We start from the raw sequence: 25,496 nt of genomic DNA, 5'->3' as shown, positions 1-25,496 counted from the left end.
AGGTCTGTAGCGTGAGCGGGTCCCGCCCCCTGGGAAAGATGAGGAACTAGTGCTTGTAGTCTCAACAGAAATCCCCCCCTCTTACACTTCCTCCTACAATGACGCAAAATGACGATTTTTGCGTCATTGTAGGAGGAAGTGTAAAAGGTAAATAACGGATTTCTCCCGTCTCAGGGGAAAATGAGAGAGTGTTGCACGACCAATCAATAGTATGACTTGGTTTCTAACAATGCAAAGCTTAATGCAAATGGGTGGAGTGTCCCTTTAAGAGCTAATGCATGGATCCAATACACTTTTACACACTCGTTGTCTTTCTCAACTGTGAACATTTACTTAAGACGTAACCCACTGTGTTTACGCGGATGCGTATCAGAAGCCCATTTGCTTATCCACCTTCAACGCCGACTCAGCGCTTGCACAGAAAGTCACCTGGGGAACAGCAGCTTAATGCGCTTTTAATAACACTGTTTAATATCAAACACGTCTCACAGTTTAGCAACAGAAGACTGCATTTTACAACACCTACCTATTTGGCCGATTTGGGACTTTTCGTGTGTTAAGTTTGGGCTTTTAGAGAGGAACAAAAGCACTGCTGTGAAGAGATTGAAGGTGTGTGGACGAAATGTGCCAGCGGCACAATAGCCGTGTTTCCACTATCGGGCCAGTGCGAGCCAGGGCTTTAAACGGGCTGTGCCGGGCTAAAAGCCCCGGGCCTGTAGCACCGAGCCCAAAACACACAACGTTTCCACTGTCGGGCTAGAAGCTCTGCAGCGCTTCACTAAAACATGTCCGTAACACGCCTCTCTGGAACAACGTCACACTAACCCATCATTTCACCAACAAATGGAAGTTTTATCAGAAAACTAATCAGAAATAAATCACTGGAAACAGCGTGATTGCAAAACAAACATGATAAAAGCGCATTTTTGTTGTTTACTTGAATATTTAAAACCCAAGAAGATGTTTTACGCTTATAAATATTTCTACATTATATGGTGATCAGAATCCACATTGGATCACAAACAGAAGGCATTCAAACATGAAAGTGAGTTTTGAGGTAAATGATTTTAAAAGTCTTTAATGCTGATGTTAGTTTGTATATGGAATCATCCGGCGCTGCCGTCTCCCGGCTCAGGTAAACTCCGCCTCTGTTCATAACCACTCCTCTATAGCCTGAGCTGACCCGCTTTGGACCAAGGTATTCGGCGGGCCAGAAAACCCTGGCCGTTGGCCCTGAGGAGGCCCTGAGGAAGCCCTGACGAGGCCCGATCAAGCCCCGGAAGTGACAGTGGAAACGCGACTGGCCCTGGCACGCACTAGAATGTCCGCTTTTGGCCCGACAGTGGAAACTCGGCTATTAATTATTTTACCTGAATTATCTATTTTTTTATCTACTTGTCTTTAATAGAGAAAGAAAATCATGCAGGTTTGGAACATCATGCCGGTGAGTAAATGATGACAGTCATCTTTTTGAGTGAACTATCCCTTTAAGGTCCTGGCTCACACCTAATTCTCACAATCCAGACCTTTTTAAAGGTTCTTTTTATAATGAAGACAACAAAGGTTGGCATTCTGCAGTACATAATCTGTCACTACCTACTCATATTCACAATTTATGTGCATTTGGTCACCTTTCAGGACCCATGAACATACACCATCATACCTAGTTTACTTTCCACTATATTATAACTTTATATAATCAAAGAGCAGTTCATGGAAACCCTGAATAACATTGATTTGTAGCACAAAGACTTTACAGTCAATAAAACAGAAAAGCAAAAGTGCATGTTACAGTAGGTGACTTACTGTACACTAGAGATTCAACAGATAATAAAATTATCATAATACACATTATGCATGTTATTTTTGGGGTTAAACAATGCTCAGTATATGTATTGTCTGTTGTTGAAAATGTTATGTTATTATATTTATGCATTCATTATGTGATATTAACGTGTGTTTCTAATATAAGGTAGTTTGTGTGTCATTTGTAAATTTGATGGCATCACACTAAGTAAAAATGTGAACAGTGCATTTCTTACTGTGGTGCTGCTTGTGCCTTTTTCATTTTTACGAGAATGAAAAGCCACATGAAGCTTTTTGCCTTCTGAGCTTGACCACTATGTCAGCAATCAATCATTTCATCCTCCAGAGAAAAGAGTTGCCCAGTATTGCCCTGCTGATGAGATAGACTATGGTTTCAGTGAAACCGTTTGTTGTTGGATCTATAATTACTTGTCTTGTTCAGGGATAAAACTCCCTCGCCAGCGCAAAAAATGTTTAAGTGTTTCCTGTTTTGTACAGAAATCATTTTTGAGATTTGTGAATATTTTACTCCTAGCCTAATGGGACCAAAAAAAAAAATGGCGTGCAATCATTTGCATCAGCTGTTCAGCCACTGCACTTCAGCTGAAAAGCTGTTTTCACGGCTGGTAAGATCGCCAGCAAGAGAGAGAGCGCACGACAGGTGCACATTCCTGTCTGTGTTCGCTGTGACCGTTCCCCTGGGTGCTTCAGCACCAAGGAGAGCAGTCCCCAAAAGAGCTTACACGGGTAGAGCGCTTCTTTTTAAAGATGTCACTCTACCTGTGTGTTTATGGATGCGGTCGTTACCTGGGATTGCGGGATGGTCACGAATGTTGCATCGCGTGTCTGGGCATTAAACATGCTGAGGCAGCGTTCGTGGATGAGTCATGTACCCATTGTGGGAAGATGACCATCTCGGAGCTTCGGTCGAGACTCTCGTTCCTGCAAAGGGGCGGAGTCCCCCCACCTCTGCTGCGATCTAATCCCCCTCAGAGAGTTGCTTCAGGCAGTGGTGCGGGTGACCTGAGGATTACATTGAGCGTGCTTCCTTCGGGGAACCAACCCCTAGGAACCCTCATTCCTCCCATGCTCCGCAGCCAGTAGAGCCGCTGACGGAACGTGCTGCACCATCCACGAGGTGTGTACCAGTCGTTGAACAGATGTCGATCGCTGTATCGGAGGGTGAGTCAGCCTTCTCTGCGGATGACGATTCGGCACCGCTGCACCCTTCGGGTGTGGAAGCGGTGCCCGAGTCGGACCCGGAGATGATGGTCATGCTTTCCCGGGCCGCCAACAGGATCGGGCTCGTGTGAGGAACCCTCCACCGTGTCACCACACGGTTAGTGGGTCATGCAATGTCCACTTTGGTGGTCCAGGAACGCCATATCTAGCTGTGTCTGGCTGACATAAGGGAGACCGACAAGCTCAGGTTCCTTAACTCACCGTGTCCCAGACCGGCCTCTTCGGCGACACGGTCGAGAACTTCTCCCAGCAGTTCTCGGCGGTTCAAAAGCAGACTGAGGCTATCAGACACATTCTGCCGCGACGGTCAGCTGCTGCCTCCACCCCATCGGCTGCGGCCCTTCAGTCTGCTCGTCGGCGAGGGCGTCCTCCTGCGTCTACCCCCGCTCCCGCATCGCAGCAGCAGCCTCCACCTAAGTGGCGCCGAGGAGCCAGTCGCAGGCAGGCTGCTCCGCCCGTCCAAGCCCCCGCCAAGAAGGGGGGCAAAGCCAGGGGTAAGGGTTACCATATGTAACCGAGACGTTTTAAAGCATCGTCCCCTCGGAGGAAGCCGTGTAACTCCAACACAGAAATACACACAAAGGAGTCTAATGTGCGCTACATGGCACAAGCTAGAGGCCTGTGCCTGAATGATTTTTCTGGGTAATTCCATACGGTCCACCAACAGGATTCAACCTGGTTGGCCTAGTCAGGTCAGGGGGTGAAGGTGGCTCAAAGTGGGACATTAAAGTTGTCTTCAAAATGTTTTGATAGATAGTATGGCATTAACAAGTGGGCCAGGCTTAGCAGGAACAAGGCAGGCCGGCAGCAACTCAGGAGGCTTTAAAAAAGGGCTTTAAAACTTTAAATAGGGGAAATCGAGAAATTCTTCAAGGTTTCCATGAAAAGAAAAAACATATTTAAATAAGTTTTATAAAAGGAGATGGAGGCCACAGTCAGATAAATAAAAACAGAATGCAATAAAAAATTCATTTTATAAATTCAGCAAGTCAGACTCTTTTTTTTCTAACAATCACCAAAAGCACCACTTAAAACACCTTCAGTGTATTGATGGTTTAGAATTGGTTTTATAAATTTAAATAATAATTTGAGGGCCTTCTAGACAAACATGACAGTGAAGCAGCTCTCTCCATCACCTGTCAACAAAATCATTATCTCACCTGTACGTATCCCTACTGTACCTCGGAAAGCATCGAGAGACACTGACATCTCATCAAAATCTCATTCCAGTCTCGTGTTACCTCCTTATAAATTTTAATGATTCAGGAGTAGATTATTCCACGTACAATGCAGTTAAACAAACTTCATTTTTTTCTTCTCCTATTGCAGTACTCAAGAACAGCAAGCCTTTTTCTTTACACTGATGATAGCTTGCGTAGTGTCCCGATGGATCTTTCTATCAGCAAGGTGCTTGTGTTTGGTATGCTGGTGGGTGAATCTTTTTCGAAACAAAGCTTCTATTCAGGTCCAGTACTGCACCATTGATTTTCGCTCTAGGAGGTGGGTAGGGACTCCTTACTGCATATTTATGAATACACTGTGTTTAAGGCCACATGGAAGAAGTACAGGGACAAAGGAAATTATTTTGAAAGGAATTTCAGCAACTTGGTCAGCTAAGTTCGCTAAAGATAAGGAATAAGACAAATATATTCATATCAACATGTATGATGACAGAAAAGACAACTTGAACACAAGCACTGCTGGTCACCATCATAAATTGTGTTTTTAAAGGTGTAAGCTGGCTTCCTTACCAAGCTTCTTAAGAAATGTTCCTTACTTTTCTTTACTACTTTGTTACCTGTTACTACTTTCTTAAATGTATAAGAAGGTCTGACAACAACATAATCTGAAATGATCCAACAGTGAACTTAAATGTGCAAATAAAAAAATGAGCATTTGCCATTTTTCACACCTTAACAGCAGGACAAACACATATTTCAGTTGTACTGTGTGTGTGTGTGTGTGTGTGTGTGTGTGTGTGTGACAGGTTTGCACAGACAAAGCGCTTTGAGAATAAAGATGCGCTTTTCATCTGGAGTAAAATTGCGAGAGGTCTCATGTTGTGAAAACTAGCTTTAATTCTGAACAGTTGGCCATAATTATAAGCACTATTTGCAAAGAGGTTCTTTGTTTAGTAGGAGGAGGGGAAACATTATCCCACCGTGCAATCTCAGGTTTTGCATAAGCGGCCATAACTGCTCTCCTGCTAATTATTCTCACAGAATTTTGCACAGAATTACGGCTCTTTACATTCTGACTTTGTCATGAAAACCACATGAAGATGCTTCTGAAGGTTTGAAGCTTTTCTGGGGAATAAAAACAGTAGCATTTAGACACTAACAAATCCAAACAAAAACAAGTCCATTTCATGCACTTAAAGGGCCCTTAAAAAGAATCATCAGTGGTTAATCATCCATAATAATATTGTGAAATATTAGTGATGTATATGTTACTTGCTATGTGGTGTAGTTACAACAAATAACCAGCAGGAGAAAACTGGCTCATGCTAATCAGCCAAACCTTCAGAATCAGCTCAGAGAGACTGTAATTTCTCATTTAGTTGCAAGTCTTTGCATTATGCCATAATTGCCATCTCACCCTTATGTTACTTTAAGAGTTCTGTGTTAAATGTCAAATGAACTGTAACTGCATGTAATCAGCCTGTGTTGGAAATGGGCAATGATCACTATCATATGAAAAATATGAATGACCCTCTAGAGACACATGGACCTCAGGGACTAATTCTGCCATAATACCTTGTATAACCAGATGTTTACTGTTTGACAGAATTCTTTTTTCTTGGATATTGAAGCATCAGCTCTGTTACAAAACCTAGTGAGCTGCCTACTTCCTACCTCCTACATAGGCCAAAGGGGTCATGAACTGCACTGAGGTACACTTATAATGTTAGTATGATTTTTACATAAAAAATGGTCATAATTTAGAAATAAAAGGCATTTTTCCTACCCTGATTTTAGACCTTTGATTTGAACACTGTGTTGGAAGGGGTGTGTCTGCTGTGAGACTTCAATGTAAACGCCCACTATGATTGGCTAATATCTTTTCACATGAAATAAGTATTACATGTGGAACTCTCACAAAATCTTTTACTATGTTTTTACTATACTAACAGCTGTCACGATTAACTAATCGTGAAAAGTGTTGATTATAGCATTATATTTAGAGTACCTTCATGGCAAGATGGTTTGCAACGATGAGCATTGTAGCCGATCACAGTCATCTCTGATGAGCGCATGAATGCAGTGATCTCATCAATGCATCTCGATTTCTGCACTCTCACAAATACTTTCATTATTACTAACAGTTCAAACACGATGCAAATAAAATATTCATTGTGTAGTGTAGACAGCATCATTGATTATAACAGGAGTTTTGGGGAGTCCAGAACTTAGTCACTGATAAACTCGCTCTGTTTGATTGACAGCTTTAGCAAATGAATGGGAACATTCATTGATCGCTTTCTGTACTGTATATAATTTAATCAATTTAAATAACAGATTATATTTATGCTACTAAGAGAAACAATGGGAAGTTGATCATTTAGTTACTGGCTTGATTTACTGTCGCATAAACAGCAATAAATGATTTTGAGACAAAGTCAGACGTCTGACTGAACATGAACCATTACAAATCAGAAATCACTGATTACAGATTAGGCATAAGATTTAACACGGTTACTTACATGTTTTAGCATAACTGTTGGGACATATCTTACTGTAAAAGAGTGTGTGCAAAACCTGTGCATGTGAGTTCAAAATAAATGGCCACTTTCCCAGCATTAGGATCCTTTGGAAGGTAATATTATTTTTAGTCCAAGTGATCCAGTATTGTTCTTCTCCTCACATCTCACTAACAGCCCAGTGGGCATGGCCAAATATATGATGATGTAGAAGTAGGCGTTGATTTGATTCTGCAGAGGTGGGTCTTTCACCACACTATGACATCATAATGTGACAAAATTCCAAACGAGTCGGTTCTGAGCTTGGATTCAATAAAAGATGCTTTTGGAATAACAAGGAAGTTTTGAGTTCTGAAACTTGCAGGATGTTTTTAATAGTACAATGACATCTTACATGTCAAAAAAAAATCAAGGAAAATGTTATTTCTCAATTCATGACCCCTTTAAGGCAGCATCCTAAATGAAATGGAACCTCATTCAGAACTCATTCTGAACACTCTGCACAGCCCGCCACATAAATAGTGTTAGACACAAATAGATGACTAAGTGATCACATTAGTGAAATTTCAAATAAATTGTAAATTGTCAATAGTGTAGCGACGCATGAAGCACAGTTAACACAAATGTCACTTTCAAGCCAAGCAGCTTTCTGTTGGTCAACACAACGAAACCAAGAAAAACTGGTAAAATCCTTTGCCTTCACATGAAACTTGTTGAATAATGGTAAATGTGACCACACCTTTAGAGTTAGATGTTAGGATCATGGCTAAGCTACAAACCAAGTACTCTAATAAGCATACATGTACACAAAATATATATTTTTAATTACACTGAAAACAGTTTAAACACTGACAACTATATTATTATTGATATTTTTTAGTATTAATTGAAATGTATAGGCTAATCGTTTTATTCATTATATGATTTTAATAATGTATGGCACTATGGGATTGTATTGTCCAGAATGTACACATGTAATGTTACCTTCACATGTAATGAGATAAGTCCAGAATGTATACATGCAATGTTACCTTCACATGTAATGAGATAAGGCAGCATATTTATACTTTTTTTAATAGCCTTTGTCTCGAAAGCACACCTATGATTCTTTAAAATGCTCCCTATGTAGGCAGCTCACTAGGTTACACTAGGTACAGCAGTACAACAATATTGAATGTCAATACATGAACATGGAAAACAAGCAAGCAGTCGTGCACAAAAATACTGCTTTAAACAAAACTTCTGTCATACTTCCATGTCTTTTCAAAATTGTACATCATTTTTTTGTTTATTTGATTCAGTAATTATTTATAGACAGATGCACAGAATTGTTGTAACTTTGTGAATAGACTTGCATACTGAAGCAACAATTTAGTGAATTGCAGCCATTTTAAAAATTGATCCATGTCTCAAATGCTGAAGTTTCTAGGTAATTTTACTCAGAGTTGTGAAGTGGGCACCATGTGTTTATGCACAAAACATAATAATGTTTTGTTTTTGAGTCATCACACAATTACACGCACTGTTCATTTTGCTTGGTCTGGTCCAGTGACCGTCTAAACTGGAGTCTGTTTGAGCACCTGTCTATAGCTTCTCCAGACACACTGAAGTAAGTTACAGAATGGTACAATTTACTGTTTTAGCTGTTGCGAATGCTGATACAGTTGCCGTTTATGGTTTTTAAACTGTCTTTCTCATGGGTGAACGCTGCCAGCTACTATCCGTTCCTTTCATGGTGTATGATGTGCCATCTGTTCAAAAGAACCTTCTGGTGTTCACATGAGCTGAATCTGGAAACAGTTTTTTTGAGTGGGACAACTGAGTCTTATAGCTCTTACAAAAAAAAAAAAAGCATACTTTAAGTTCAATTTATTAAGTATACTTTAGTAAAGTTCCAGTATATTTCCAAGCATACTTTATGTAAGTATACTAATATCAATGTACTAGAAGTATTAGTGTACTGTTTCAATACTACTTGGGACTAAATTGGCTCACTTTTTAGTCTATAAAATTATACTTTTAAGTATACTGTACCTTAAGTAGTAAACTTTGGGGAAAGAGTAAAGTAGATTTGAAGTACATTCCTATGTACACTACCAGTGGACTAGCCAACAACAACAACAACAACAACAACAACAAAAAATCAGATGCTCAGATTTAGGAATATACAGTAGGTATGGAAAGTATTCAGACCCCCTTAAATTTTTCACTCTTTGTTATATTGCAGCCATTTGCTAAAATCATTTAAGTTAATTTTTTTTCCTCATTATTGTACACACAGCACCCCATATTGACAGAAAAACACAGAATTGTTGACATTTTTGCACATTTATTAAAAAAGAAAATCTGAAATATCACATGGTCCTAAGTATTCAGACCCTTTGCTCAGTATTTAGTAGAAGTACCCTTTTGATCTAATACAGCCATGAGTCTTTTTGGGAAAGATGCAACAAGTTTTTCACACCTGGATTTGGGTATCCTCTGCCATTCCTCCTTGCACATCCTCTCCAGTTCTGTCAGGTTGGATGGTAAACGTTGGTGGACAGCCATTTTCAGGTCTCTCCAGAGATGCTCAATTGGGTTTAAGTCAGGGCTCTGGCTGGGCCATTCAAGAACAGTCACGTTTGTTGTGAAGCCACTCCTTCGTTATTTTAGCTGTGTGCTTAGGGTCATTGTCTTGTTGGAAGGTGAACCTTCGGCCAAGTCTGAGGTCCAGAGCACTCTGGAGAAGGTTTTCGTCCAGGATATCCCTGTACTTGGCCGCATTCATCTTTCCCTCGATTGCAACCAGTCGTCATGTCCCTGCAGCTGAAAAACACCCCCACAGCATGATGCTGCCACCACCATGCTTCACTGTTGAGACTGTATTGGACAGGTGATGAGCAGTGCCTGGTTTTCTCCACACATACCGCTTAGAATTAAGGCCAAAAAGTTCTATCTTGGTCTCATCAGACCAGAGAATCTTATTTATCACCATCTTGGAGTCCTTCAGGTGTGCTTTCATGTGTCTTGCACTGAGGAGAGGCTTCCGTCGGGCCACTCTGCCATAAAGCCCCGACTGGTGGATGGCTGCAGTGATGGTTGACCGTCTGGCCGGACGGCCAGCTCTAGGAAGGGTTCTGGTCGTCCCAAACGTCTTCCATTTAAGGATTATGGAGGCCACTGTGCTCTTAGGAACCTTAAGTGCAGCAGAAATTTTTTTGTAACCATGGCCAGATCTGTGCCTTGCCACAATTCTGTCTCTGAGCTCTTCAGGCAGTTCCTTTGACCTCATGATTCTCATTTGCTCTGACATGCACTGTGAGCTGTAAGGTCTCATATAGACAGGTGTGTGGCTTTCCTAATCAAGTCCAATCAGTATAATCAAACACAGCTGGACTCAGTTGAAGGTGTAGAACCATCTCAAGGATGATCAGAAGAAATGGACAGCACCTGAGTTAAATATATGAGTGTCACAGCAAAGGGTCTGAATACTTAGGACCATGTGATATTTCAGTTTTTCTTTTTTAATAAATGTGCAAAAATGTCAACAATTCTGTGTTTTTCTGTCAATATGGGGTGCTGTGTGTACAATAATGAGGAAAAAAAATGAACTTAAATGATTTTAGCAAATGACTGCAATATAACAAAGAGTGAAAAATGTAAGGGGGTCTGAATACTTTCCGTACCCACTGTAACTGTTTTCATTATAAATCAATATTTTCAAACAATGTAAGTTTATAAGACAGAATGAAAACTAAGTTTTAAAAAAAAGTATTTAATAGGCTACTCAATCAAACGAGTAAACACTACTAAAAGCCAAGTATACGAATCCTTAATTATACTTTTAAGTTTATCTCGATTAAGATTGAGTACAAGTAGGCCAAATATACTTAGACATTTCTGTCAGCTTAAGTACATGTATATTTTTTAAGAAGTACATGAAGTATATTTCTGTGAAGCACTGAAAAAGACTGAAATTATACTTTCTTATTTTTAGTTAAAAAGAAGTATACTAATAGCACACTTGAATAAACTTCTTTTTCACAAGGGATATTGAGACAGCACTGCAGAATCAGTCAAGAAGCAGATTTAAAAGACCAAAACGATCAAATTGCTTTGAATGTGGGTATTTTCAGTTCACCTGACTGTTTTCTCAAAAACACCAAAAGACAGCCAAGAATTTGCTGCCAAATAACACATCATAAAACTTCATATTTCATAAATTCAGATAGGAAGCTGTTGAATGCTTAAAATATCCATTGCAGCAAAATATGGTGTTCCATTTGGGAAAATATGGTTATTGAATGTGATTTGTGAAAGAGTGCATCCAAAGCCTCGTCGTTTTACCTGTCTAAGGAATGTTTGTTAGCTTTTGGCGCTAAATGCTTAACTAAGGGTCAAGTTAAGGACTTCCACCAAACAAACTGATTTCCATTTGCATTTCCATACTTCTCCGCAAATAATTTGACTCCAACCTGTGTGGACAAGATAAGTAGAACCCTATGGCCTCAGAAGCATCAGAGACATTTGTTCAAACAATCATTCTCCTCCATGTCTCACAGATGAAATGAAAAATAAATAAGATGAAACAAAGCAGGAAATTGCAGTCACTTTTCCATATGGGCCTACAGGCAACTCATTTGAAGAATACTTATTTATTTTCCTAAAATTGATTCATGCTTGTTTTTAAGATCCACATTATCCTGAACCTCTTGGAATATATACTGGAGTTATTTATGTGTATTGCAATATTTATGGTACCATATGGGCTGATTCGGGCCAATCCTCTACTCAGTATGCAATAAAACGCCTGCACCTCAGAGCATTGTACAGCATTAAACACCAAATGGACACAGCAAACACGCCAAATCCAGTGGACTAAAGATGTGTAGTATACAGTAAACACATTCACACAAAGCAACAGAACAATATATGTATTTCTCTTTGAATGAAAGAGTAAATAGTATAATTTATTGTGCATGTGTATCATTTAAAAAAGCACATCAAATATATTGTCTCATCTGATATTTCTCAACATAATGAAATGAATATATCTTGAATATGCAATTGACTAAATACAATTCCTTCTAGGACTCTTCGTTTCTCTTCATTATCATTTAGTCATGCTTCACTTGAAATTAATTTAAGTGCACAAAATAAATGCACTTATCAAAAAGAGAACAGAAAGTAAAATAAAAAAAACAGAGCACAAAGACAGCACACTTGGGATTGAATAATAACAATACAATAATAATAATAAATCTTGACTACTCTGAAAACTATTGACTTCAAATCATTAAAGCAACTGAGCTATTAATTGTCATGTGTATTAATATGTGTATTTAAATGTCTAAAGTTTAGAACACTGTATGAGGACACATCAGAGATACAAAAAGTGTACAAATGTTCACCACAGCTTTGCACTGGAAACTAAAGCAGGAAATCATCAGTATAAGCGAATGGTCTTTGTAAAGGCAGAATGGCCTCCACTGTGAAGTGAATGCAGCACCCATACACAGAACTACTGGCTGTCAGCAATGGCTGCCCCTGTGTCCTACCTCACTCCATACTATATTTCAATGGGCCATTGATTGAGCAAGATTAGCCTTTTATGCAGCATGGTATTAAAAGATGCCAATCTTCAGCTACCATTTATGTCAGCTGTGATGCCCAGCTGTCTGGCCTAGTCTAGCGACCATTCAGACACAAGGCACTGTAATTGCATGTAATGCCGTCAATTGTAAGGGAAGCAATCACTGAAACTAGGCCAGATTTACAATTGCATGTAAGTGTGTACGCTTGTGAAGTTGGTAGTGTGGCAAGATGGCTATGGAGGTCGATTCATATTCGAACTAATATTCTCTGAAATATATATCAGTGAAAAAAATTACGTTGTTACAAAAAAATCTGAATTAAATGCTGTTCTTTTGAACCTTCTCTTCATCAAATAATATTTTATTCATTCAATTTTTGCATATTACAACTATTTTTGAAGGGTCATGGGACACTGAAGCCCGGAGTAATGGCTGCTGAGATTTCAACTTTGCACTCACAAATAAATCATGTTTTAAAATATATTCAAACAGAAAACATTTATTTTGAATTATAATAATATTTTATGGTATTATGAAATTCGTTCATTTTTCAATGATTAATATACTAAGGAAAAATTCTAAGTTTGCCCCCTTTGCCGCAGTGGAAAAACATCACGTTAAATCACTTACTTAACATGTAATGTAATGAGCCAAGCTAATAAAGTATAGAAATGTATTCTTACTCCAATTAATGCAACCGAAAATGACCTGATAAATACCAGATTTTAGTTTGCAGTTGTCAACCCAGGCTCAACAACACCAGCACAATGGTTAAATAAAATATAGACAAGAAACCCGTGTGAAAAAACAGCAGACATTGGAAAAGCAGTTTTACAAAACAAGAGACAGTAAAACGGACAACTATCACACAGCCATTAGAGAAGGAACAGAAAGAAAACACAACAGAGAAACAGAGGGGCCAGTGAGAAGGAAAGACAGACAATACAAGACTCCTTTTATGAAAAAAAGGGTATCCAATAGACCAATAACAAACTGGCAATCCACCTGCACAACTTTAACAGATCTGTAACATACCGTGAAATGTATTGCTGAGAGGCCTGGAGAAAGGTTTCTCAAAAAAGCAAAATAGATTTTCACAAAAGCACAAGCACACAGACGCTTCAAGCTTGAAAATGCTGAGAAAGTTGGAATACAAACGATTCATCCAGGGGCTTTAATGTGTATACATTTTCAAAAATCGAAAGTCAAGAAACAAGTGCAACTAAAACCCACCACACAGCTCTTTCCAAACGGTAAACTCATTCTTCATGCGTGACAATCTGGCATGAAATACAAGTGACAACACTGTTTTGACTGGGAATAGTTTAAGAGGCCCAAAAGCAAACATATTCTCTGAGAAGGACAGCAAACAGAAAAAAGGCTGGTCTTCTGTTTTACAGCAAAACCGAGGAAAGCACAGTCAGGGCCAGTGCAAGAAAAAAAAAAGTAAAAAGTGAGAGGATTTTCAAAAGCAAGATGACAACAGTCATGCAACAAGAGGGAGCAAAGATACACTCAATGTCAAACCAAAATTAAGCTTTTCCTAAAGTTTAAGAAGGAAAGCCCACTGGTGAAGCTGTCATGTGCTACGCTTTAAAAATATTGTCCTTTTCAGGCTGTGATGCCAACTGCACTTGACAGAAACACTTGCTTATGCAAGATCTGTTTGTGGGATACGGCTAGTGGTTCAAAACACGTCTGTAAGCTTAGCTGCTCAATATGTGTGTGTGTGGGTCAACACATGGTTGTGACTTTGCAAAGTCCATTTCGATATTTCGAAGAAAAGAACTGCTGTTCATATCCCAAACATTTCCATATGTATCTTGACTTTTATGTGTGTATGATTCCACTGTTATAATATTCAATGAAATCGTATTACTAATCGTAGGTATTTTTATGTGATTCTGGCATGCATATTTTCATACTTTGGCATATACTATGAAACCTTCATTATTGATGTGACAGCATCTAAAACTGAAGTATTTTATGTATAAACAAAATTAGAGATTTACAAATGTTTACAAAACCTTTTATGTTAATATAACATTGAATTTATGGAATTAATTGGTTGATTTAGTTGTATTTAAACAATAAGATTATTAAATATGTTCAATGTCATCAGATTTATTTAATAATGCATTTACCGGATTTGACGTTATAATTATTTCATTCTTTTCAGTATGATTTCTGGTGCTGTATTCAACATTTCATCACAAGATAAATATTTATAATATAAAATAAAGGATTAATACATATTTTTACAATTTTAAAGCTGTGCATACATAAATGCAATTACATTTTAGATTATCTCTCAATACATCCATATTGTATGTTTCAGCACATATCCAATTCCAAATGAATAAAAATCTTCATTTAAACATTACGTACAAGTACTAATGTGATCAGGCAGTTATATTTGATGTGTAGCAACAAATAATGATACAGCTTTTTATCCATTTAAGTGTGACATCAGATTACACCTGACTAAAGTTCTGCTTGGCCGGTGGACTGTAGCCTGAGGTCCTTTGACAAATGGTGTCCTCTTCAGTCTGGTAGTCATGAACATCTCTGGACTACGGCCAGGATCAGCCTCCTGTTGCGGACGCACTCTCTCTGAAGACCAGAACACACCCGCACACTCACAGACTGCAGCATCCAAATATACCACGTTCAAAAATGAAACAGATGGAAAAAATGATCTCAATGATGTCTGAAAAACAAAGAGGGCATTTATGTGAGCTGTATTTCAATTAGTTAATGTTTCTTCATAGACATCTTCAAATAAGGCACTGCTGCATGCACCCTTTGATTATAAATATACACTTACCGGCCACTTTATTAGTTATACCTTGCTAGCACCAGTTTGGACCCCCTTTTTGCCATCAGAAATGCAAATTAAATTATCCATGGCATAAATTCAACAAGGTCCTGGAAACATTCCTCAGATATTTTGGTCCATATTGACATGATAGCTTCACGCAGTTGCTGCAGATTTGTCAGTAACATCCATGATGTGAATCTCCCGTTCCACCACATCCCAAAGGTGCTCTATTGGATTGAGGTCTGGTGACTGGAGGCCATTTGAGTATAGTGAACTCATTGTCATGTTCAAGAAACCAGTTTGAGATGATTTGAGCTTTGTGATATGCCTAGTTATCCTGCTGGAAGTAGCTATTAAAAGACGGGTACACTGTGAAAGGGATGGACATGATCAGCAATATTCAAGTAGGCTGTGGTGTTTAAACGATACTCAGTTGGTACTAAGGGGACCAAAGTGTGCCAAGAAAATTTCATTTAATCTTGTCTAGTATATTTCATTTGGAACTCACATGTGAAAATGCCTGCAAGAAGTGAAACCATGTCTTAGTGTTTCAACAACATTTTTTTTTTTTTTTTTATCTTTAAAGGGATGGTTCGGAGTAAAATCAACCTAGGGTCCTTTGCACCATGACCTCGAGCCAAACACCCCACCAGAAGCCTTTTTTCCCTTGGTCGAACATTATTAAAGTTAGAGCTTATTTAGAGAAATCAGCCGGATGGCTTAGTGCAGGCGCTAACGGATCCTATGATGTATCTCGTAAATTACCCCACTAATAATGACCAGAATGGTACCAAACTTATACAGCAGTACAAATAGGTTCTGTACTCATAAAAGGAGGCATTGGAAAGTTTGTAAGTACATCAGGAGTTTATTTAAATAACACTTGCCTGACGGCTCATGCTACCGCTAACCAGAAAGCGATGCATAAGGATGTAGTGTAACAACGCCCAGTTCCAGGAATGCACTAATATTTTGTTGGTAGTACCAGTTTGCAACAATTATTAGTTAACACTAAGTTGTTAACACTTCAGAAAAAAATTATAAGTCGCTGTTACACTACATCCTTATGCATCGCTTTCTGCCAGGACTTTTACGTGCTTTTCCCAAACCACTGAAGTGACCTCGACTTCCGGGTTAGCAGTAACATAAGCTGTCAGGCAAGTGTTATTTAAATTAACTCCTGATGTACTTACAAACTCTCCAAAGCCTCATTTTATGAGTACAGAACCTATTTGTGCTGCTGTAGTAGTTTGGTACCATTCTGGGCATTATTAGTGGGGTAATTTATGAGATACATCCTTGGATCCATTAACGCCTGCACTAAGCCATTCGGCTGATTTCTCTAAATAAGCTCTAACTTTTTAATAATGTTCAACCAAGGGAAAAAAGGCTTCTGGGGGGGGGGTGTTTGGCTCGAGGTCATGGTGCAAAGGACCCTAGGTTGATTTTACTCCGAACCATCCCTTTAACATTGTTTCTTTCTTGGAATACCAAATCAACGATTTTGACCAGTTTAGTCATCATTTTCGGAGCATTTGCTTATCAGTGTAGTGACATCTTCCAAACTGCCATAGGATAATGTACCCAAAAGCCTGACTTCCACAACAATCTATAACTTACATTCTTCATCTCTGCCATCACCCTCACTGCTTCTATCCTCCTTGATCTTCAACTTCTTCCTTTCTTCTTACGACCTATTTTTTTGATGCACTGCCATCACTATCATCAATACTGTCTGAAAAAAGATACAGCTTATCTTCTCTGTCTTCTATAAAACTTACTAGCATCACCCTAAAACACAGACAAATTTCTGCCAGAAATGAACAATAGTGCCAGCTACAAAGAAAATATGAATCCCCTAAAAGGACATTTATGCATAACGGACAGATGTTTTGCTTTCTGAGTTATTGATTTTACAAAATGTACATTAAAAATGACCAAAATCTTTAGAAAACACATTTGGATGTTAATTATATATTGGCTGAAGGGGATGTCATATGATACTACTAAAATTGCTGCTCCCGATAAAGAAGTCGCAAGTGTAATATATCATTACACTATACCTCACATCTAATTGTTTGATCATTTTAAAAGGGATATTTCAGCCAGTTTCCAAGAAAACCCCAAATACTTGAATGAACTGCAAAACTGAATTAGCAATCGTACAGCACATCCCTCTGGGAGGACAAAAAGCCTGCGTGAGGGCCACCATTAATTATAGCCATCGCAAAGAGTGAACAAAGAGGAAACTAAAAATGTACATGGTATTTTTACACCACTCATTATCCTTATTTATCCTTTCTTAAATAACAAAAGGGATTGCTGAAATGCAGTCTAATTTTCTTCTCTTTTGTCTCCAACTTTATTACCATCATTCTGTTTGCACTCTTCTCCAGGTTCCTCTGGAAGCAGGACTGACTTCAGGTGAAATCATAAAGCTTTTTATGAAGACAAAATAAGCTAACACTGTGAACACCGCTGATCCGGCTGACAATCACTCACAAATCATTTTTTGATTGCTAGGAACACAGAATGCTCATAATCCTAGCGAACCAGTTGAACTTTGTTTTAATGTGTAGCAGACAATCCAAAACTTGTAAAAAACAAATACAATTCAAGGTCACAAGGTTTTAACAGCTCAACAGCTTTAACAGCTCAAGATACTAGAAGACATTTTCTTACAGTCAAGGTTTTTAAAACTACAGAGATAAAATGTTAAGTCAGCTTGAAACGTAAGTTGCCATAATTTTTCTTCCCTATATTGTGACTTATATCCGTGTGAAACAGTTCCTCGAAAGAGAAAAAAATTTAGGGTGGGACTTGATTTTGGCCATTTTTATAAATGTATAACAAATACGGCAATATTCTATAAAAAAAAGAAAGAAATGTCCATTTTGATTTCATGGTGACTTTAAGTTTGTCTTAGCCAATACTCCTTGCTAATAGCATGCTGGTAATTTGCACTTTAGCAAAGTAAACAGGATGGTGACACAAGGACATTTTAGTCTCGCAATTCATCTAATTTAAAGCACTGCCACTAAAGTCACCAATTTATCACTTGTGTACAAATTCACCACCTTTAACCAACAATTACTGACAGACTTTAAGGGGACGTTTACACGACACCATTTTCAATTAAAAACAGAAAACTTTTTATGCATTTTGGTCGGGATTTTATGGGGGCCTGAAAAAATAAACGTTTGAAACAGGTTTCAAAGTGCACGTTTTTAAAAACTATACTGTTATCATCTCTGTGTAAACTACAAAACTTGTGAAAACGGTGATGTCATGCTTTTCTGTTTTAGTACATCAGTGTTGTGTATATTTACCCTAAATCACTGACTATGAGAAAACTAGTGAGAATTTTTTTTTTCTTGTGTTCTGCAAACATCAGTCTATCAAAAATATATCTTTAATTTTACTTATGCATGTCAAAAAAAGCTAAACAAATTTGCAAAGTGTGTTAAAACAAAACCAAACCAGAGAGCAAACGTTCCCTTCTGTGTTCTGCAGAATAACATACATCATACAATTTTGGAACAACGTGAGAGCGAATAAATGATGACGGTATTTTCATTTTTGGGTAAACTATTCCTCTAAGTGACACGACATAAAGGACAATAAACCTAAATTGACTGTGATGTCACGGGAGGGTCATTAGGCTCATAAGAGATGTGCTGAGGTACATCTCAGCGGTGGTCCAGTCCTGCCGATGAGAGTCTGTGCTGTGGACTGAGAGCGCAGAGAGATCCTTTGACAAATGACTGGTGGTGTAGAACAGACCTGGATTGAGCCTGGGATCTGTCTCCTGCTGCTGACACTCTCTTTGGACACACACACAAGCACACACACTCCTTGAAGCAGCGCTACTCAACATGCAGCCTCGAGCCAATTGTTGTTGCGTGATGTTGTCATCATTGTGGCAATCACAACTGCTATAATCACAAACATGTCATCCTACTATAATAATAAGGAGCAGCTTGGCAGTTGACAAAATATACTGTGTGACAGCACAAATATATATTGAATTAGAGGGTACATTTTAATTTGTTAAATATTTAGTATAGTGGATAAAAAATACACATTACCAGGTATGTATTTAAATCATTTCCAAATGATCACAGTACAAAACATATTTTGCTATTATATGTAGAAAGGTGTGGTATGGCTTCCTTAAATTAGTATCTGACTATTAACTTGCTTGCAATATGGATGTCTTGCTTTCAACAATCAACTTTTGAGCGTTGGATATTCCAGCTCTGTTCCAAGACCAAAAAAGAAAGTGATACACTTAGTCCTTGTTCATCCTGTTGTTTTTAACACTGAAACTAAATATACAAAAAAAAAAAAAAAAAAAAAAAACATAAGGATGAGGTCACAAACTGACTGGACATCTTTTTTGACCTATAGGGATGGGTATCGTTAAGGTTTTAACGGTATTACTACTTTTACCGATACTGCTTACCGATACCAATACTTTAACGGTATTCTTATCGGTTCTTTTTGTTTTAAATATTATATATATATATATATATATATATATATATATATATATATATATATATATATATATATATATATATATATATATATATATTTTTTTTTTTTTTTTTTTTTTTTTTACAAAGATAAACAATAGATAAACAAAAGATAAACAATTAAACAAATATACACATTATATAGGCCTACAGAGTGCTTTAATTTCAGGAAGGTCTACTGACATTACTGTTCAGGTATGGTCTAAAAAGAAATCTAATAAAGTAATCAAATGTAAAATAACACTGCATAGTTTATCATAGATATATTAATGTTTATTAAAGCTGAAGTTATTCCTTCAAGAGCTGTGAGTGATTTTCTCTTTGCCTTTTGTTGTTTGATTCGCAGTAATGGCGCAATCGTCAGCATGTTTATTAGACTGCTTCCCCTTTAAGACAGTGCAGATCTAATAGGCTACTGATGCACCATATTTTCTCCCAACTATTTCCATAACTACGTCCATTTAAGACATAAACTCAACTGTGTTTAAGTGAATCTTCAAGCTGGTCGTTTTGACATATTTATTTGATCGTTTAGACACGCACATGAAACCCAAAGTATAATTTGCTTGCCTCGTTCCGGTCTGTTTCGGAGCGCGCTGCCTTGGGAACAGCATCTCTTTTTTTCTTTTTTTTTTCTTTTAATAGCTCTTTTTATTATTAAAAACGTCCCGCAATTTAGCAACATTTGCTAAACTGCATTTTACAACAACCACCGATCGTGCTGATTCTGTCGTTAAGTTTGAGTTTTAGGGAGAAATGACAGCGTACTGCTGCGAAGGGAAGGAAGTTGTGCTAGACAGAATGCAGCTATAGCTTTGAATGGTTTTACCTCCATATATTCTTTTTATAATCTTTGGAAGCCGAAATCTAACAAAATCAGACTAATATGTGTAACCAGATCTAAATCTAAAGTGTAACCAGGCTACGTTTGAATGTTTAGTTCTGTCCTCCATCGTCATTCATTAAGCAGGGGCTGTCGTGTTGTGCGCGCTGTGGCTCCGCATGAGAGAGATCTCTCTCTCGTACTGCGAATAGCAAAAATGCATCATGAACAAATGGTTTAAAATTATTATACTTAGAAATGGCTGGCGAGATAAAAAAAAAAAAAAAAAAAAGTAAAATAACGTCTTTATAGTAATAATAAATAGTACGTGTGTCAGAAAGTCCGTCCCGGAACGGAAAATAGGCAGCGGTTTCTGACGGACTGATATCAGTGCTACTTCCAGCAGACTGATGCAATAGCCAGTTCCAGCCGTTCTCTCCCTGATATTGTTCAATGTTGTGCGTTCATGCAACAAATGTGAGTAATTATGTGAATATTGTGTAGGCAACACTTTGTATTTGTTATTGTGAATGTCAGATGACGATCGCGATAAAAAACTTTGCTTGCAACTTAAACCAGTAGTCACTTAAAGGTTCAGGGCACACACAAGGCATGAATGAATAATGGAAAAATCTGTATCAATATTTGAAAGCACACTGGGTTGTGGGCAACATTAGCCGTTAGAGTGTGCATGGATCCACACTTCGAAAATCAACTGAAAATAGTAGACCATCCAGGGACTTTTGGAATACTCTTTTCAACATACTATGCTTTGAGACACACTTATTCTAATCTCACATACTATTTAGGTTGCATAGTCTGCACATTGGGATGCAGTGAATGCAATGGGTTCAGTGAAAAAAAAAAATCATCCAAGATGGCAGACAAGTTGAGAGAAATCATAATATATTATATTGTTTATACAATATGCAAAATATGTTATATACATACACACTTCCAAATATATAGCACTAAAGTGAAATTCAGCTAAAGTCATTCAGTACTATGGACATAAAAGCCCACTTGCGATGACAGAGTCGTACAGGCTTTAACCAATGCCCCCAGACTAAATAACTAACAGCATAAATACACCACATTTTCTCTAGAGAAAATTGCACGTTCCCTGTTATCGGGCCGTATTCAAAGAAACCAATATTTTCTAAATGAGCTTTGCCGCTGGCCATTACTTCTCCAGTCCTCCACTTAATGAATCCTCCTAATAGCTACCTGCTTGGGACACAGGTGCTCCGCAAATTGCTCCCTTTAAATGATTAACGAGCAGTGGCTCTTCTCTAGGCAGTGTGTGCGGCTCTGCTGGGAGCCAGGCATTTGCTTGGCGATGACATGATGGCTGGATCACTTAAGCGTACACTAATAATTTAGACAACTTTTCAAAGCATGGAATTTAGGGGGTGTGACCTTGGAAAATTATAAACAAAGTATGTGCCCACAAAGCGATGATCACATCAGTTTAAATAACTATTGAATAATTAAAAGTGTTATTGCATCTTTTTACTTCTCTGTCATTTTGCTGGAGGGGAAAATGTGCTTTAACCAAGAGTAAGCTGAGCACAGCATTTAATAAATACACATTCTCATATTTTCATTTGATGGTAATAGCTGAAGTGCATAATTAGCATAATTTTGCGGAACACTACCCTAGTCTTCCATTGGTCGCTCAAGTAGATAGTCATGCCTCAAAGTCATACTAATGATTAAGCTAATTTTGGCTAGTCAACAAACAGAGCAATGTTTTGAGAGCAACAGTGTTTACACTTTCATAGTTGTCGCTGCATATTAAGTTGGCAAATGAGAAAGAAAAATAACACACTTCTGTTTTAGAGAGGAAATCCTGTCATTAATTACGCACCCTCCTATCGTTCCAAACCCGTAAGTCTTCAGTTCATCTTCAGAACACAAATGAAGATACATCTGAGAGCTTTCTGTCCCTACGCAATGACCACTTTGACACTTCAAAAAGTTCATAAAGAGATTGTAAAACTAATCCAAATGATTTGAGCGGTTTGGTCCAAATTTTCTAAAGAGACTAGATCGGTTTATATGATGAACATTTTTTAATTTAGCCTTTTATTCACATAAAACAGAAGCTCAATCGAACCTGCTTGACGCCTGAGAACAAACCTCATTGTTTCTCACAGAAGCTCAAATATGCTGCTTAACACGAGAATGAACCTAATTGGTTGATGCAGAAGCTCAAACATGTTGCGTAACACATGAGAATGAACCTCAATGGTTGATGCAGAAGCTCAAACATGTTGCGTAACACATGAGAATGAACCTCATTGGTTGATGCAGAAGCTCAAACATGTTGCGTAACACATGAGAATGAACCTCAATGGTTGATGCAGAAGCTCAAACATGTTGCGTAACACATGAGAATGAACCTCAATGGTTCATACAGAAGCTCAAACATGCTGTGTAACACATGAGAATGAACCTCAATGGTTCATGCAGAAGCTCAAACATGCTGCGTAACACATGAGAATGAACCTCGATGGTTCATGCAGAAGCTCAAACATGCTGCGTAACACATGAGAATGAACCTCGATGGTTCATGCAGAAGCGCAAACATGCTGCGTAACACATGAGAATGAACCTCAATGGTTGATGCAGAAGCTCAAACATGCTGCGTTACACATGTGAATGAACCTCAATGGTCGATGCAGAAGCTCAAACATGCTGTGTAACACATGAGAATGAACCTCGATGGTTCATGCAGAAGCTCAAACATGCTGCGCAACACATGAGAATGAACCTCATTGGTTCTTGCAGAAGCGCAAACATGTTGCGTAACACATGAGAATGAAACTCATTGGTCCTTGCAGAAGCTCAAACATGCTGCGTAACACATGAGAATGAACCTCGATGGTTCATGCAGAAGCTCAAACATGCTGTGTAACACATGAGAATGAACCTCGATGGTTCATGCAGAAGCTCAAACATGCTGCGTAACACATGAGAATGAACCTCATTGGTTCTTGCAGAAGCGCAAACATGTTGCGTAACACATGAGAATGAACCTCGATGGTTCATGCAGAAGCTCAAACATGCTGCGTAACACATGAGAATGAACCTCGATGGTTCATGCAGAAGCTCAAACATGCTGCGTAACACATGAGAATGAACCTCAATGGTTGATGCAGAAGCTCAAACATGCTGCGTAACACATGAGAATGAACCTCGATGGTTCATGCAGAAGCTCAAACATGCTGCGTAACACATGAGAATGAACCTCGATGGTTCATGCAGAAGCTCAAACATGCTGCGTAACACATGAGAATGAACCTCGATGGTTCATGCAGAAGCTCAAACATGCTGCGTAACACATGAGAATGAACCTCGATGGTTCATGCAGAAGCGCAAACATGCTGCATAACACATGAGAATGAACCTCAATGGTTCTTGCAGAAGCGCAAACATGTTGCGTAACACATGAGAATGAACCTCATTGGTCCTTGCAGAAGCTCAAACATGCTGCGTAACACATGAGAATGAACCTCGATGGTTCATGCAGAAGCTCAAACATGCTGCGTAACACATGAGAATGAACCTCAATGGTTGATGCAGAAGCTCAAACATGCTGCGTAACACATGAGAATGAACCTCGATGGTTCATGCAGAAGCTCAAACATGCTGCGTAACACATGAGAATGAACCTCAATGGTTGATGCAGAAGCTCAAACATGCTGCGTAACACATGAGAATGAACCTCGATGGTTCATGCAGAAGCTCAAACATGCTGCGTAACACATGAGAATGAACCTCGATGGTTCATGCAGAAGCGCAAACATGCTGCATAACACATGAGAATGAACCTCAATGGTTGATGCAGAAGCTCAAACATGCTGCATAACACATGAGAATGAACCTCAATGGTTGATGCAGAAGCTCAAACATGCTGCGTAACACATGAGAATGAACCTCGATGGTTCATGCAGAAGCTCAAACATGCTGCGTAACACGAGAATGAACCTCATTGGTTCTTGCAGAAGCGCAAACATGTTGCGTAACACATGAGAATGAACCTCATTGGTCCTTGCAGAAGCTCAAATATGCTGCGTAACGCACGAGAATGAACCCCATTGGTTCTTGTGGAAGATCAAACGTGCTGCGTAACGCACGAGAATGAATCTCATTGGTTCTCGCATGTCAAGCTTCCGTTTACCACAACTGATGCGAGTTGATGAATGTTTTAGACAACAGGTTAGATTTAGAGTTTTAAATCACTCTGAGATTGTATCACTCGGTATCAATCTTAGATTCAATTGCATCAAATTAACATGTTCTAGGCTATTTTGTTTTATATTTTTTTGGTTTACATGGTTTTAAAATGCTCAAAACAACAGCAACAACAACAACTTTAACATACCACACAGACCTCTGTCATCTATTTATCAAACAATGAAACCACATTAATTGATATTGCATTTTGGGAAGAAGGTAAATGGAAATGAACCACATAATTTTGGTTTTGTAAGGAAAAATGTAAGTAACTCTAAAATAATCAAGTAAATCTTTGGTAAGTTTTCAGTATATTTTTTAAAATCAAAGAATCATTTTTCACAGTGTGACTAAACTCCATATGGCCTATGACTTATGTGTATGCTGTAAAATAACTGCTTATTGTATCCAGCAACACTATCCTCATTTGATGGAGCCACCAAATCCGCATTTATAAACTCAGATGTGTTAACTGCTCCGACCCGCTGACTGAATCACACAGACACCCCGGAGCATAGCTGTCTTGCTTTCATCATTGGCAATAGTCCACACCGCAGGCTACAGGTACTAATGTGTTGCTTTTATCAGATATTTCATGTGCACCTGTTTGCTGGGTCCCACCGCTGCGTCTTGTTGCATTAGCTGAGTGGAGTTGGCCATGTCCTTGGGCTGTTAACGACAGGATAATGAGGTTGTTCTACTCGGCTCACATCTGCCTCTTACATTGAAAGTGTTCAGGACGCATTAC

The sequence above is a fragment of the Rutilus rutilus genome, assembly GCF_951802725.1.
Source record: "Rutilus rutilus genome assembly, chromosome: 10".
Classification (NCBI taxonomy): domain Eukaryota; kingdom Metazoa; phylum Chordata; class Actinopteri; order Cypriniformes; family Leuciscidae; genus Rutilus; species Rutilus rutilus.
Note: the sequence above shows the minus strand (reverse complement) of the source record.